Genomic DNA, 17,226 nt, shown 5'->3' on the forward strand with positions numbered 1-17,226 from the left:
GGAAGAGTTGAATAGTGGCATATTCAAAACAAGATAAGTTGATGTCAGACAGGGTTAGAGGGGCAGTGTTGAGGGCCTTAATGACAAGGAACCCCACACTGCCGGCCTTGCCAACAGGTCTGGGAGAGTGGGAGAAGCTTGCAGAATCTGTATGGAGAGCTGCTAGTGTAGACTCGTCATGACGTGGGAGAGTGGGAGAAGCTTGCAGAATTTGTGTGGAGAGCTGCTAGTGTAGACTCGTCATGACGTGGGAGAGTGGGAGAAGCTTGCAGAATCTGTGTGGAGAGCTGCTAGTGTAGACTCGTCATGACGTGGGAGAGTGGGAGAAGCTTGCAGAATCTGTGTGGAGAGCTGCTAGTGTAGACTCGTCATGACGTGGGAGAGTGGGAGAAGCTTGCAGAATCTGTGTGGAGAGCTGCTAGTGTAGAATAGTCATGACGTGGGAGAGTGGGAGAAGCTTGCAGAATCTGTGTGGAGAGCTGCTAGTGTAGAATAGTCATGAAGTGGGAAAGTGGGAGAAGATTGCAGAATCTGTGTGGAGAGCTGCTAGTGTAGAATAGTCATGAAGTGGGAGAGTGGGAGAAGCTTGCAGAATCTGAGTGGAGAGCTGCTAGTGTAGAATAGTCATGAAGTGGGAAAGTGGGAGAAGATTGCAGAATCTGTGTGGAGAGCTGCTAGTGTAGAATAGTCATGAAGTGGGAGAGTGGGAGAAGCTTGCAGAATCTGAGTAGAGAGCTGCTAGTGTACAATACTCATGAAGTGGGAAAGTGGGAGAAGACTGCAGAATCTGTGTGGAGAGCTGCTAGTGTAGACTCGTCATGACGTGGGAGAGTGGGAGAAGCTTGCAGAATCTGTGTGGAGAGCTGCTAGTGTAGAATAGTCATGAAGTGGGAGAGTGGGAGAAGATTGCAGAATCTGTGTGGAGAGCTGCTAGTGTAGAATAGTTATGAAGAGAGATCTAGGTTTCTGTCATAGCAAGAAGTGAAAGTTGTGGTTGATAAAAGTCAAAGTGGTTAGTGATGTAGGAAGACTTGTTGCAGAGGGATTATGCATACTAGAGGCCAAGTGAAAGAGTGATAGGAGGTTGGGGAGAGTGCAGGTGTTCTGCAGTTGGCACGGGGGAGATGAGGGTGATAGATGAGGTTGGAGATCCTGGGAGAACGGCAGCATCTCATTTGAGGGGTGTGGGTGCAGGACGGGAGGAAGAAGATGGGGAGGCCGGAGAGTGATGCAGAAGTTACACCGAATTGAGGCTAAAAGCTATAAGAGAAGGGAAGAAGAACAGTGAGTTCAAGTAGGAATCGAGTGGAGTCAAGATGCATGATGAACAGTAGAAGAATTAAGTAAGGGAAACTATGAAGAAAGGGTGCAGTCCAAGAGGGAGATGGTAGGTAGTTAAGTGGAAAAGGAAGGGGTAGATGGTTGGCTTTGAAGAAGCAGGTGCAATTCTGAGTTGGGATATAATGGTGCTAAAGGTAAGCAAAAGTTAGCAGGCCCAAAACAGCCATGTTCCTTGGTTCTGTGAGGTGACAGACTCTGCGCAGCTAAAGGACAATCAATTGGGGGGGGGGCTCCCTATCCGTGGAAGCAGGAGTCAGGTAAAGAGTGAGCTCAGCGAAGTCCTGGCCTGAGTATGGGTCTGCCCCAAGACTCTTTCTGGCCCTAACAGGCCCAAACAAGGAGCAGTGTGCATTCCCTCCTGAGAAGCTACATAAGGGCTTCCAGAAATGAATGATGATGGATTCGTCATTCAGGTGGTGCAAAGATCTCGTCTAGTATGGGATTCACTTCCTGCAGACTGCAGGGGATGCTGGCTGAGAAGAGGACTGCCCTTCCAGTCATTTAAAGACTTCATTATCAAAATGCAATCCATCCTCAGAGCGAATATCCAGGAGCTCAGTGAGGAAAGGACTCTTCCATCAGTAGAGGATTGCAAGAATCTGGGAGTCACTTCTTCTAGGGTCAGTTCAAGCCACTGTGACTAAAGGAGACTCATCTTCCAATAGGTTCAAAGAACCGCAAGGGATATGGAATGACTTTTCCAATGAAGACACAACTCACAGAAGTGCAAACCGATCGCACGCAGCATAGTAAGGATTTCTAGAATTCTGTTTGCGCAGTCAGCTGCCCAAAAGAGCTGCTTAAATGGCTAAATAGTATACCGTGGATCAGGAGTTGCATTCTAATCAGTGGGGTAACTTTCCTGAAAATGTTGGGGTAGGACATCTGAAAGAAAGGGGCCCCTACCAAATTAGTGAGACAAAATGGTGTACCACGAAAGGAGGGGCAAACACTCTTGGCGCCCCTAAATTAAGCCCATGTTCTAATCCTGGTTTCAGTAGAACCAGGGCGAACCCCTTCAAATGCCTATGTTTTGATTCCCTGTCAACATTGTGCGTGTGCTGGAGGGATACATACTCGTTTCAAGTGTGATATAGGCAGCGCCACGATTCCCACGGGCTGCTGGCGCTTTAAAAATACGAACAAATAAATAAAATACAGGCAACAGGAAATGTATAATTAAAATATCACGTACAGCGCACTATGGAACATTGAAAGTATCTATTGCCTGCAGTTGCCCTTGTTATATGTCCTTGTGCAGGTGGAAGAGGATTGACTCCTATATGAAAGGAGACGCTGCACGGTGGGCGAGGCCAGGGAGCCCCAGTTCCAGGTACATGTTGAGGTGGCCTGTATGACCGGCGATGTACAGGTCAAAGGGCCATGGCAGGCAGGAAACTGCCACAAAGCTTACCCGCCCTACTTCGAGGGACTCCACTAATGCGGTTCTGCGCGGCAGGCACTGCCAGACCTGCTGCTGAGATCTGTGCTCAGCGCTGTCGCTAGGCCCTGACAGAGCCAGTGAAACCCTGCAATTAAAGCCAGGACTCCCTATCATTTCGCAGCCTGCCAGTCACCAGTGCAGAATGGGAACTTTCCCTGGGCTGCACCCCTGACACGCGGGCTTGCACGTGCGCGAAGAGGGGTTTCACGCGAGATCTCAGCTGTGTGCGCGAGTCTGGCGGAGGATGGAGACCCGGGGACAGAGATATCTCCGGCATTCAACAGTCTCAGCTCAAGCCGTGTTCAGCACACCAGTTACTCCCTTTCATTATTTACTGTTCCATTTCCGAGTTTCATGGTGCGGCAATATTCCCGCCACTTTTACAGCACCTCCAAATTCTGAGTTTGGCGGTAATAGGCGTCATTACAACTCTGCCGGTAGCACGGCTGCTGCCGGAGTTGCATTTTTTCCGGCACACGCGAATGGGCAAGAACCAGGTCATGCCGAGCTCAGTGGACCTGTTAATTGCCCATTTGCAGGTGCCGGAACCAAGGGCATCCCCATCCCTATTCTGCGGAGATGGAGACGTCGGATGCACCGGCAAATTCAGAGTTGTGCCGGTGCATCCGATGTGCTTTGCTTGCGGGTGCCGTTACAACCGCCAGGAAAAACCTGACGGGTGAAACGGCACCCGTGAGCAGAGCACGTAGTATGGTGGTCCGGGAACTACGGTACCGGCATGCTTACCAGTACCGTAGTTCCCGGACTGCCATGCTTCTAATGAGGCGCGCACTTGAACGGAGCTTTTTCCTCAAAATGCAGGATTTACTGCGGGTGGAATTTCCACCCTCAGTAAATGCTCCAAATACCCAAATGTAGTACCATGGACCGGCCGAGTTCCAGGATATGCATAAGGCTTGCATGGTCCCCTAATTTGCATTTGTATTGACATTACTTAAAGTGACAATGATGCCACAGCAAGAGACATTAGTCTTTGATGGCCTAGTGCATCACAGGGAGTTATGGGTCCTGATTCACAGAAATGTTTTATAATGGTGGAATCCCAAAGGGAAACACTCCTGGAATCAGGCCCCAAGAGTTTAATAACAAGTGGCAACTGTGATGTTCTTATGAAAGGTCACTATTATCAATCTAAATGGTGAAACACTACTGTCTGTTAAAACTATGATTGCAAAGATTATAAAGTGAGTCATTTCTACAAAATGTCATCTAAGGCACAGAAAGAGACAGTAATTTGGCCAATCTCACACACTTTAAATTGGGTGGTGAAGCTGTGATTTGAGCTCAGTCTGCAATATAGGCCCTTGACTGACAACATGTCTCTTCAGCTATGGTTGATACAAACATTCTTTTTTAAATTATTGTATTGTTTAAGCATGGACCTAGTTTAAGAGCAGCGGAGCGCTGTACAGCGTTTGGGTAGCTAGCATTTGGGCGGGCATTCTTTAACAGTAGGGCAGTACTGTGAATTGCGGTCTGTGGGAGAAATGGCATTTGAGCATGGACACACAGTCTGTAGGAGTTGTTTGGTTATTTGCCCACCCATTGACTGCCCATGGTCATGTTAATCCATATGGTCATGCTAATCCCACCCAGTTCCTTCTCCTCCCTACCCAAAACACCTCATCATGGGAACTGAGGGAGCGTGCTTTAACCAAGCCTTAACATCAAACTTTGCACTTGCAGTGCCTACCAGTGTTTTTTTCAAATCAGCCTTCTGAGAGACTTAATTGGAGTTGTAATCCTACTACTGGTATGATAAAAATGTCTTAACCAGGTCTGCCTTTAGCCACATCATTTATAAGCACTCATTGGGCCTCATTACGCGGTAGGCAGTAGCCATGGCGCTAATAGCGCCATGGCTACCCCCTTACTGCATTCTGGGTCCGGGTTCCCGAAATAGGGGCTTACCGAGTCATTCCAACCTTGGAGGAACCGGTAAGTCCCCATTCCGGGAACCATTCCCCATTCCCATTCCCATTCGAGCCCCCATAGGGCTCAATGGGAATGGGGATGGAGCTAATAACGGTACCGCAATTTGCGGTACCGTTATTAGCTCTGAAGTCCCTTAACGGGTCCCTTCCATAACGCCTGGTAAAACCAGGCGTTAAGGTAGGGACCCGCTAAGGGACCTCAGAATAGGGTGGTAAGGGATTACTGGCACCGGTGCCCTTACCGGTGCCGGTAATCCCTTACCGCCTACCGCGTAATGAGGCCCATTGTGTCCTTCACTGTAGCGCTGTTAAAAACAAGCATTGTCAAAGCAAACCATTTTGGCCTGTGCATAAGTATTAGGCATTTGCCAGACACTGTTATTAGCAGCCAGGTACTCGCACCATTTTGCACCTGCTACAAGCAATGGTCATTAAATAGCACTATGGCACTGCCTGGCAAGTGCCTTTCCAATGCCTAAAGAAAATCCAAAACTGTTGGCATAACCAATTTTTTTTATTTTTTACATTCATAAATCGTGCAAGGAGGCTCTGGGGCGTCGTGGCACTGTTACAACAGTGCTTACTTGGTTACAAAGAAAAAAGACACGAGCACCTGTCTGTGGTTCTTAGTTACATTGAACCTGATGCCAGACAGGTGAACTTTACATTGACAAGGAAATGGCAAAAGCGTGCAGAGATACAGGCAAAATGGTTAGGGTAACAACAAAAAGCGTGAAAAGGCAGGAGGCCTTGTCCGGGAAAAGAGTAAGTGGGCGGAACATATTAGGTGAGCTAGTTGAAAAGCTTGTTTTGGAGCGCTTTGTCGAATGCTAGGTGAGATGCCTCGTTTCGAAGGGTGGTGTGGAGGGCATTCAGTGTTTGGGAGCAGTGGTCGAAGTGTACGAAAAGAAGTAGAGGAGCTATGCTCCCTGACAGTCTGCCCCGCTCTCCACAAACCCCATTGCTGTGCCCCCTCCCATACACAATCCAAACCCCCAAAGAAACACACCTGTTATTTAAGGGAATGTTCAGTGCAGTGCACTTTAGTGTAAGCTTCAACTTCTTCCTACACTTTTATTTTAAAAGTAAACCGTTCCAGAACGGTTTCTTTTTAAAATAAAAGTATAGGAACGGTGAACCTTAAAAATAAAAAGTATAGGAGCACCGCTCCCGACTGCTCCCGCCCACTTCGACCTCTGTTTGGGAGCAAGGAAAGTGAAGCCAGCCCCTCCTGCTTTAGCCCTTTTGAAGGTAGGGACTTTAAGCTGGTTGGAGTGGTGTGACCTCTTGGGTCTGGAGGACATAGCTCTCGTAATTTTTTCTCCAAGATAAGGGGGGCACTGTGAGTGAGAGGCATTTGTGGGCGATAGCTAGTGTCTTGAAGAGTATCCGTTCTTTGACTGGAAGACAATGAGCATTTTTTCTGGCACTGGCAATGTGCTCCCTTTGGGGAATGCTGAGGGCAGCCCTAAGCTCATTATTCTGGATGACTTGAAGTCTGTTCAGATTTGTGGATGAGGTGCCGGCAAATAAGACGTTACAGTAGTCCAATTTGGCTCCAATGGTGGCTCTAGCTATGGATAGACAATTTGGCGCAGATATGTACGATTTGACGGCATTCATTAGTTTGGTCATGAAGGCAGCCGAGAACGCAATGGTGCTAACTTGGCGTGTCACAAAGAGAGTGGAGTCAATGTACACCCCATGGGCTTTGACTGCTGCATAGACAGGAATTTGGGAGTTGTCAAAGATAAAGGAGTTGTACTCATTGTCAAGCTTGTTGGGTGTTTCCTTGGAGCCTACTATGAGGAGGTCGGTTTTATCCCCGTTGAGGCATAAACCATTAGTTGCTATCCATGCTTGGATAGTGGCGTAGGTTTTGCATGGTGTTTCAGTGTCACTTTTATATGAGCCAGTGAGAGGGAGGAAAACTTGAGTATCGTCAGCATAGTTTGTGCATGCTATGCCGAGATTGTCCAGTTTGTTGAAAAGCGGTAGTGTAAAGAGTTTATACAAAGTGGGAGATGTGCATTAGCCCTGTGGGACTACGCAATGTATGGTGGTGGGCGCTGCGCAAGTCTGCTCTAAGAATACCTTCATAGCCCTCCCTTCAAGGAAGGAGGTAACCCAAGCAGTGGCTTCTGAGGAGAATTGGGCTGAGTTGATGAGTTGTCTGCAGAATGTCGTGTGGTCCACAAGATCAAACGCTGCAGACAAGTCGAGAAGGAGGAGAAGCGCTGGCTTGCCTTCATCCATTAACTCATCTAGTTTGTTCTTTAGGTCCAGTAGGGCAGTTTCGGTCCCGTGACTAGGGCGGAGACCTAATTGCCTCTTATCTTGGATGCTGTTAGTTTCAAAGAAGTGTTGGATTTGATTGTAGGCAGCTTTGTCTAGGATTATTAGCAAGAAGGGCACGGTGGTGATGGGTCTGTAGTTGTTGGGCAAATCAGGGTCTAAGGATGGTTTCTTAAGGAGTGGGCGAATCCATGCCAATGCTTGTTTCATTACTGTTTACGGCCCCAACGACTCCACCATCGTTAAGTCCTTCTCTTCTACCTGTCCCATCATCCAGGCCCCCGTCTCAGTGCTCATTTCCTCCTACTAGCTCCATCCATTGTTGCTAGTTGCACCCCTCCTTGAATGCGCCTCTTTTGAAAGTGGTTTGAACTAGTGGTTGGAAGTGCCCCAGGCACATATAGGCAACGTAATAACCACGTCTGTTCCTTCAATTAACCGCACAGTGTTATCTTTTATATGCAGAGCAGTGGGTGCGATTTCCATAACTTTAGATCTGTGAAAATAATTTGAGAAGGGAGCACCCAACAACATGCCTCTGCCCGCTGATGCCCCCCTGCCACATTTACCTAAAAGCTTAAACCAATGGGAAGTCCAAATCCTGGGGAAACGAGCAGGCCTTTCAGCGCTTCTTCCTTTCATGGAAAATGGCTATCGTTGGACTGCAGGTGCGAGGGCGATAATTCAACAAGTAAACAACGCTCCCCCATCCTCCTTCAGGCTACAACTCAGTGAAACTGTGAAGGACCATGGGCCTCATTACGAGTTTGGAGGCAGCCATCGTGCTATTAGCGCCATGGCTGCCTCCAAAATCGTGTCCGGGTTCCTTGAATGAGGAATTACCGGGTCATTCCAACTTTGGAGGACCCGGTAATTCCGCATTCAAAAAACCAATCACCATTCCCATTTGAGCCTGCATAGGGCTAAATGGGAATGGGGATGGAGCGGGCCCGTTATTAGCTCCCTGGTCCCTTGCGGGACCCGCAAAGGATGTCTGGTCTGACGAGACGTTCTGAGCGGGTCCCGCAAGGGAACCTCGTAATAGGGCGAAATGGGTTTACCGGCACCATTACCGGTGCCGGTAAACCCATTCCCCCAACCTCGTAATGAGGCCCATGTGTGGGAGCTCTTCACAGCTTGTCTGGGGAGAGTGGAACCTTATGGGGATAAACCAAGAAGGCTCTCTCTGGAGAGTGTCATTTAGAACTAGGAAACAGGTTTAGAATTGTGTAAGATTTTCCACTGTAATCCTGCCTAGAGCTGCACCAGCTGGAGCTGAATGGGGTCACACACCCTCTCTGGAGGACGGTGGTGTACGATGGAACAGGCCAGACGGCATCCACGCACGCCAACGTTAGCAGCACATGTTACTCCTGCAGAGATTTCATTTTTTTAGGAGATTATCTCCTGGCCTGAGAGATGATGAAAACATCTGCTAGTCAACACACCAACACATGAAAGCTGAATAAGCTCTGAATTAAGCAGAACAAAATGTTTCAACCAGTGTGAACAGGCCATGGGCAGCAAGACCACATTCGAGCAGATCAGGAAATGCCCCAAAAGAGCGCAGCTGTAAATGGCTTCCCAAAATGAGTGGAGGCCCCTTCAACATGTGGTGGAGGCAGTGCCTGAAAATGGCAGCGCTCATAGAAATACGAAGGCCTTTTTCCATTCAGGACACCCTTGAATAGTGAGGGCCACTCTTGCCCCACAGAGACTGTAGGGGGGCTGATTATGCGTTCTGCTTTGGCAGCTTTAAGCATAAACTCGTTGGATGGTGCCCAACTGTGAACAGAAGACAAGGGAGGTCATTATGACCTTGGCGGTAAGGGGATAATGGCGCCGGTAAAAGTGCCGGAGCCGGCAACCCCTTATCGCCCCATTACGAGTCTGCTCGCGGGAAACCACTAAGGACGCCTGGTAAAACCTATAGGGGCTCAAAAGGGAATGGGGATGTACCGGGTTCCTTGAATGAGGAATTACCGGGCCCTCCAAGGTCGGAATGGCCCGGTAATTCCTCATTCAAGGAACCCAGACCCGGTAATCGGTATGAGGGTATCCCTGCCTCTAATAGCAGCATGGTTATCTCCATACTCGGAATAACCCCCAAGCAGTCTCTTGGATTTTAGTGTGCGTGGTTCTGGAGCCGAGCATGGGTGTGTGAGTGTGTGTGGAGTAGAGCCAAGCACAGCTTATAAGCTGAGATGCCACGTGTTACGGCACTGCGTGTGAGTGGTGATGGCCAGTGTAGATGGGCTTAGTTGGATGAGTGTGGTTTCAAAGTGTAGGTGACTGGAGTGGGTTTGTGGAGGGTTCTAGTGGGAGGGATAGATGCCTAGAGTGGTTAGGGGTGTTGATGCATGGTTTGAGGATTTTGGGGATCACACACACGCACAGGATGGGGAGTTGGCCAGGCAGGTTTATCAAGTTTGGTAGAATAAAGTTGTACTGAAATGAGCGACTAACATTGTGTTTGCGTGTAAAGGGAAGGGCAAAAGGCTGTAGTCTAACACCAGGTACCCCCTAAACTCATTGGTCGAAGTCAGGGGCGCACCAAAACCTACCTTTCGCGTGTCACAGGGCTAAGTGGTGATGGGAGGGTTACTTCAGAAAATAGGTGGGGCAAACTTGTAGGCTCCGCCCCCACTGTTCTAAACCCCCCACTCCCGACGGCCTGGTGTGGGGACCAACTATCAAATAACACATTTTAAAGCGCAATATGCAGAGAGGCGATGGAAGCCTTTCTTGAAAGTAGCAGCTTTAAAGTTTTACTGCGTTTGTTCAAGTACGTTTTTCTTCACAAACACAGTGGTCCTCATTACGGCTTTGGCGGTAGCCATGCCGCCATTGGCGGCATGGCTGCCTCCAAAACCGGTTCTGGGTTTCCTGAATGGGGAATTACCGTGCCATTCCGAGTTTGGGGGGCCTGGTAATTCCTCCCTCAGGGGGCCCGGACCTCCCCCTTCCCATTCGAGCCCCCATAGGGCTCAGTGGCAATGGGTGCAGCGAGCTAACAACGGGCCGATTACGACCGGCCCGCTGTTAGCTCCCTGGTCCCCTCGCTGGACCCGGTAACGATGCCTGATTTTACCAGGCGTCCTTACCGAGTCCCGCGAGGGGACCTCGTAATCAGGCAGAATGGGTTTAACGGGTCTGCATGCATTAGCAGCACCGTTAACCCATTCCGCCAAGATTGTAATGAGGCCCAGTGAACTTTAACACTGCCAGTTTTGGGAAAGGCTTCCCTCACCTCTCTGCCTAACAAAGCAAGTGCGCACCTCCAGGGGTGCACCTAGGCTAAGATGTGGGGCGGGCAATCCGTTCAAATGTTTGGAGAGGCGCTAACTTCAGAGACGTGGGGGAGTGGCAAAAGTACTTGTGTAGGGGCATGTAACTTCTTTACGCATTGTATTGAGACTATTCTAGTGCAGCTTCAATATTACAAGCAGTTACCTCTCTCCCACTCAAGGACTGCTGTGAGAATGAGCTGTCTCCTGTCCACCCCCTAACTTTCCAATAACTCTCCTGGCATGTAAGTACTAACCCCGCATCATGATTTCAATTGCCGAAAAATGTATGCTTATGAATGCAGGTGCTAACAATGAAATGTGTTATGTAACTAATGTTTCCGCAAAGCACTTCAAGGGATCAGACCTCGGGTTCTCTGCATTTCATAACATATCCCCAAACCCACTGAAGAAGATCATCGCTCAAGCCTCGGGTGCTTCTGACCTGCACCCCCCTGTCAGCACCGTCACTCCTGGTGCACGTCACAATGCCTTTAAATTCCATAAAAAGCTTACATTAGATTGCAAAACCACACCTTCTTCGAATAAAAACAGTTTGCAAGTGAGGAGACAAGTTCAAGTAACGTCGGCGCAGCATCCTGTGCCAAGAAAGTTGTTTATTTGTGGTAAAAGTGCTGTATTCAGAACAGTGGTGGAAGTGGAAAAAAGGAACTAGTGACACTTTGCATCCGAAAAGGTGGCAGTGGGATGGTGGGAGATGGGGGAGTGGAGGACTTTGCTGGATGGGGTTTGGCCTTTGCTTTACCATCTACAATGTCTCTTGTTGCATCGTGACGAGACTAGACATTGCCTGCAATAATAAACAAGCACTGGCAAAGCCGACAGTTTGGGCTTTTGTGCAAGTATGGGATAGGCAATGATATAATGGTATCACCTTGCAATAAGATGGCAACGGCTGAAACATTGAGTGATTACCTAGGCATATGATGGCATTAACTGCAAATGCCTTTCTAATACCTCAACTCAAAACTGTTAGCTTTGTGATTGCTTGTTTTTAAAAGGAGTTCAGTGCATGGAACAGGTCTAAATCAAGTGGCTGAAGGCACAGTTGGTTGAGGCTTTTTTTATTACACCGGAAGCCAGTTACAACTATAATTAAGGCATTACCTCTCAGCAGACTGCTTAGAAATAACCTTTGAAGGCTAGTGGTTGATGTTAATGCTTTAGAAAGCTAGCTTAAAGAAATCCCCGGAGAATGTGCTTTGGGAGGGGCATGTATTGGGTGGGGTTGGCCATAGGAATTAGCATGGCCATAGACAGTCCGTGGGTTGGTAAATAACAAAACATCCTCAAGCTGTGCGTCCCTCCTCACAAGTCATCTCCCTCCTAATTGTACTCCAGTTCAATAGTTTCGGCTTACAGCCAAAATTAAAAATAGAATTGAGTAAAACTAAGGTAAAAGTGAACCTTTCTGGTCAGTTGCCCAATGGTCCCTGGTTGTTGTGGTGAACTCTCCTCTGGTCCTTGGCTTCCTTGCGAGTTGGACCTTTGGTCCATCCCTCCATTGGTCTTTTGCTCTCTAGTGAGTCAGTGGCAAAAACAAGAAGCAAAATGCTTCAATTTTATGTCATTCACACAAACAAGTACCTTAGCTACCTGAAACGCACACCACCACTGCTCCACACAGCTGCCAACATATCTAAAACGTTAACCATACAGAGCCATATCTTTTAAGAATTGCACACATCAATGTTGTAACAAAGCAACTTGGTGTCATCCCTCTGCTGCTGTATTAGCCCACTACCGTATTTCCTGAAGCTCCGGAAGCTCCTAGAAAGTGTGAAAACGGTGGATGGTGTGTAATGAAAGACTCAATATCATAGCATAACAGGACATGGCACAGTGTGGGGCAGTACGCTGGACGGCCCAAGCAACTTCTGTGCCTGGGAGTAAAAGGGAATAAAATGTAATGTTGTTTCAACCACAGTTAGTCCGGTATATAAGAAACGCTGGTGCGGTGACTGCCTGTCAAATCAAATGATACGAGACTGGGTGAAGGCCAGTGCAGTAATAATGCAATTCTAAGTGACACTAAGTATTTCACCACTAGTAGAGGAGCACCAGGGTACACCAATTTGTCCCTGCACTTATTAAAACTGTCCTATTGTAAGGGTGTAAACATAATCACTTATAAGCACTCCAATTCTTGCAGTTGAAGTCAGGGCAAGAGTACATTATTTGCCTAGGATCACACACTTACGCTAAACAGCAAAGCCAGGATTTTAACCCACTCTGCAATTTAGACACAGCCACCTTCTTCCACGCTTTACTTGGAACTAATATTTAAGTTTTGGATGTCAAGGGCTGCAATAATACTGTCCTATAGAGTTTACTTGTAAAATGCACACATTTCATAGTAACGCATCATGACAACATGTAAATCCTTGTAGCAGCATGTTTAGCCAATATAATATCAGTGTACCTTTATTTTCCACATCCTGAATGGAAAACTATAATATGCAAAAAATATCTATTTACCCACTTTATTTTCAACGCTTTAAGACACACAATAAAAGAAGTTGTGTAAAAAACTCACTTAGGTTTGGAGATTCGTCACAAACCTCCAAGCGTGTTGTTATGTATGGTTTAAAGAACATCCAACTAAGGACATCTAACCAAACTTAACCTTTTAGCATAACAAGCTATTATACATTATGGGTATGAGCCCATTTCCATTTTCAAAGGGTGCTCTATTGTGTTGCTCACTTTAACTGTCAAGGTGACATGCAAGGTGACTGGTGGTCTTTCGGTTGGAAATTCACCATCATGCATAAGAAAGTCTATGCTGCTGATGACAAAAGAAGCGTGTTGTTGAGTACATTACAGCACTGGCTGCAGAGCCAGGGACCCAGCCTGTGTGTCTCAGGATGTCTGTGACTCAAGAAATGGGCAGTGCTTGATCATTTGAGCCGAGCAGATTGTAGATTTGCCTTGGAAGAAACAAAATGCGGCCAGGACAATGATCCTGTGAACTGTTAAAGGCTCATCACGTAAGCCTCGCCCCTCAACTCACATTTCAGTGGGGGTGGAGCCCGATTAGCTCAATCTCCTTGCTCGCCTGGTCGAAGTGGGTGGGAGCTGTGCCCATTTAATTTTTTTTTTTTTTAAGTGTGACTGTTCCTATACTTTTCGTTTTTAAAAGAAACAGATCCGGAATGGTTAACTTTTAAAATAACAGTGAAGGAAGAAGTCTAAACTTGCACTTCAGTGCACTGAACATTCCCTTGAACAGGAAGTGTGTTTGGGGGTTTGGATTGTGCATGGGAGGCGGTGTTGCGATGTGGTTTGTGGGAGCGGGGGCAGGCCATCAGGGAACATAGTTCCACTATTTATTTTTGTACACTTTGACCACTGCCTTGACACCGATTTCCTTAAAGCCTGGTGCTCAAGGACAGCGTCTGGGAATGTCACCCTGTTTACTCGTCGGGGCTCAACTGTGTGAGTTAAAGAGAAAGCTTAATAGCTTTCCTTAAGTTGTGATTAAGGAATTTAGCTCCCTGTTGGTGGTACTACGTTGGGCTGCTATGGAGAGGACACTAAACCTATTTATTGATAATCCAAATGCCTGCGGCATGGCACTATTCAGCATTTTGCCACGTAATCAAGACGCAACGATGTGGGTATACACATAGCAAAATTCACACACTCAGCAACACCCAACCAAACACAAGGCACTATAGAAAACCAACCAATTGCACGCAAATCATCCCACACACACTCGTACAGCAAACACCACCTAACCCGTACCAACTAAAAACCAAGCCAGCACACAGGGACCCGTTCTGCATACTCACCCTTCCGTTTCAGATCCGCCAGAGCACCTGGAGACCATGAAAATGGCAGGTGCACTGAATACATCACAATAACATTCACTAAGCAAGACACATTCCTGTCACTATGTCAATGGCATTTGGAGGTGGGGTTTCCCAGTTGAAGCCAAGGAGGCCCCCAAAATAATTTGGAACTGGACAGACAGCCCTTAAAAGCCATGATGGCTGGTTCCATGCAATAGCCTGGCCTAAACTATGCTGTTTACTAGGAGGAAAAAACAAAACGTTTAAGTATGGGGAAAAAGCAATAGTGTTACCCATTTATTAAGCGCTCACACAGCCCAGGGGCATCGAGGGGCAGTTACAGAATTTTTTATTGTTGTTGTCTTAGTTGCATATGCTTAAATACCCAGACGTTTCTAAGCGTGGACCGGGGGATCAAACCTGTGTTGCTTCCTGTGGTCTTGCTTCCAAGGCGAGCACGTTGCCATTGAGCTATCCTCCCAGTACCCATTATGCTTGTTACTGTACTTTAAGTCTTTGCAAAGAGGCCAGGTGTTGGAAAAACTGAAGGTTTGAAGGCTGGCGGGAACTCACTTAGGGGGATTGCTTCCCTTGTTTGGTGGGGTATGTGTGCAGGAGAGAATTCTCACGTGTGTGTGTGGGTTATTAATTGTAAAGCAATTGTACGTGGCAACAGTAGAAAACAAGCACTAACACAGCCAGTAGATTGGGCTTGTGTATAATGAAAATGTGTTCTTCGTTGCTACTGTAGTTATCGACATCACACCCTAAGCACCCCGATGATGTGCCCAGTGCTGTAATTGCATGTCCAAGTTATCCTCCTGTCATAGCTTGTGCCGTGATAAGTTAACATGCAACCTACACTTTCAATTGAGAGGGGCATTGTGGGAAACATAGATCCCACCGCAGCGCTAGATACTGTTGCAGCAGCAACATCTAGGTGAGCTCCCTCTAGACAATGGAAATAAACGTAGGCTAATACAAATGAATTCCCTTTTTTCATATGGTCTACTTATGCATTTTAAGTACACGTCAATTAAACATTATTTGAATTGTCATGAACTAGCAATTATGGATAGGTAGCAGTAGGGGAGCACGTTGGAGAGGGAGCGCGGATTCAGGTGTTTCGCCCTGGGCGCAATTGTGCCCAGAAAGTGTGCCCCCCACCAACCTTTTGCGCGTTCAATGCGACAGCCCTCCGCAATATGGCGCGGGCCATGTCTGCAAACGTAGACCCAAGAAGTTCCAGTATACACATTGGCGCTGGTTACAATGTTCAAAATAGAACTGGAAGCAGGAGCTTCTGATGACACGAGCATAATTAGGCATGTTACAAATGCAGACCAACCCGACTCGCGATCCAGAAGCACAATTAGCCGCAGTAACGCCAGAATGTGACTGGAAGCACTCACGCCACGGGATGGGAGCAGCAGCAGGGTCGTCACTGAGAGAACACTCGCCATCCTGAAGTCCCCGGCCGGCACGCCAGTCTCCATGGCATGGGGGCACCAGGCCAACACTGCATCCGACAGTCACAGCTCCCTGGCGCGGTGCCCACTCCGCAAGTGCCGAGGGCCGGCCTCGCAGGCAACAGCTGGCCGATGACGCCGCCTAGCTGAGAAAGTCGATGCACCGTGTGCGGCGCTCCCACAGAGTCGGCCCAGCGGGCACCCGAGAGCCTGTCGAAGGCGCGACTCCGGCTGAGAGCCGATGCAGCAGCCCATGAAAAGCAACCAGAGACCCCGCCGCAGCAGTCTTCATCATGCCACAAACCCCTCAACTAACATGCACCTTACCTGCCCACAAACATTTTCCCGTCACACACATGTATGAAAAGCCCCACAGCCAGAGCACTGCCTCAAATACCCTAACAGTTCTCATCCCAACATCCACGCCGCAGGTGCACAACGAAACCTGCACGTTGGGGGAGGCTTGGGATGGAGAGCCTAACTGGTGATGGGAGGACCACTTCAGAAAAAGGGCGGGGCAAACCTGGAGGATACACCCCCAAGGTTGTGGGCGGATAGCTCAAGGGCAACATGCTCGCCTTGGAAGCAAAACGATGCGGAGCAACGCAGGTTTGATCCCCGGGTCCGTGCTTAGAAACCTCTGGGTATTAAGAGCGTTATAAGTAACCAATTACAATTACAAGGTCTGTTGTGGGGACCAACCATCAAATAGTACATTGCAGAGAGGCAATGGAAGCCTAACTTTAAAGTAGCAGCTTTAAAGTACATTTTTCTGTACTATCACATTCAAATTTGAACACCGCCAGTTTCGGGAAAGGCTTCCCTCCCCACAGGTTTTTAAGTGTGCTGGGGCCTACCGTGGCTCGGCCCCGGCAGGCTCCGAAATTTCGTTTTGAAGCTGGGGCCTGCAGGGGCCCACTAATCTCCCCTGCCAGCCCCGGCCACTATACAAAAAGGATTTTTTTCTGAAGCCTAAATTTCTCGCTTGTGTGGGAAAGCTTTAGGCTTAAGAAAAAAATGCCTTACAGCCATAATGGTGGCGCCGCACCAGCAAGGTATCCCTTTAAGCAGGAGATGCCCGTGGGCCGGCGCCACCATTATGGAGAAAATGTGAGGTCGCTGGAAGCTGAAGTCGTTTCACTCTTCAAGAAAACGGCCTCAGCGCCCAGCGGCCTCACCCTTTCAGTCTTAATGGTGACGCTGCTCCTACCCAGCTGGCGAGGGGCAGCGCCTCTATTAGGGCTGAATAGGTGAGGCGCTGTCCCCTGCCAGGCAAGCCTATAGAAAATAAATGCAGAGATCAGCACCCTGTCCCCCATGGGGAGATCTACAAAAGGCTGCCTGGCAGGGGGGCCAGTAGCCCATTGAGCCGGGGCTCGTCAGGGGGGCATGGTCTAATGGGCCAGAAGGACCTCCACCGTTAGGCCACACCCCCTTGGTGAGCCCCGGGTCATTTTGTAGTGCCACTTAAGGCCCTGCCCTCCGGTCTCTGCCTAACAAAATGCAAGTGTGCACCTTCTGGGGTGCACATAGGCTAGCACCTCCCTACTCTTCCAATTACTCCCCTGGCATGCAAGTACTAACCCCACATCACGATTTCAATTGCCGAAAAATGTATTA

At 48.3% G+C, this 17,226-nt stretch overlaps 1 protein-coding gene across 4 annotated transcripts in view; it reads right to left on the bottom strand.

Moving 5' to 3' along the window:
• LINGO3 (leucine rich repeat and Ig domain containing 3) overlaps positions 1–17,226 on the bottom strand; it is a 696,949-nt gene that overhangs the window by 208,570 nt on the left and 471,153 nt on the right. The window contains exon 1 of one of the 4 annotated variants that reach the window (XM_069649534.1): positions 15,550–15,716. The exons of the other annotated variants lie outside the window; for them this stretch is intronic. The gene's annotated coding sequence lies outside the window, so the exon portion shown is untranslated. Of the gene's footprint in view, positions 1–15,549; positions 15,717–17,226 lie in introns of those variants that run through there. 4 annotated transcript variants of the gene reach the window in all.

The sequence above is a fragment of the Ambystoma mexicanum genome, chromosome 1p, assembly GCF_040938575.1.
Source record: "Ambystoma mexicanum isolate Mex_15411 chromosome 1p, UKY_AmexF1_1, whole genome shotgun sequence".
NCBI classification, from domain to species: domain Eukaryota; kingdom Metazoa; phylum Chordata; class Amphibia; order Caudata; family Ambystomatidae; genus Ambystoma; species Ambystoma mexicanum.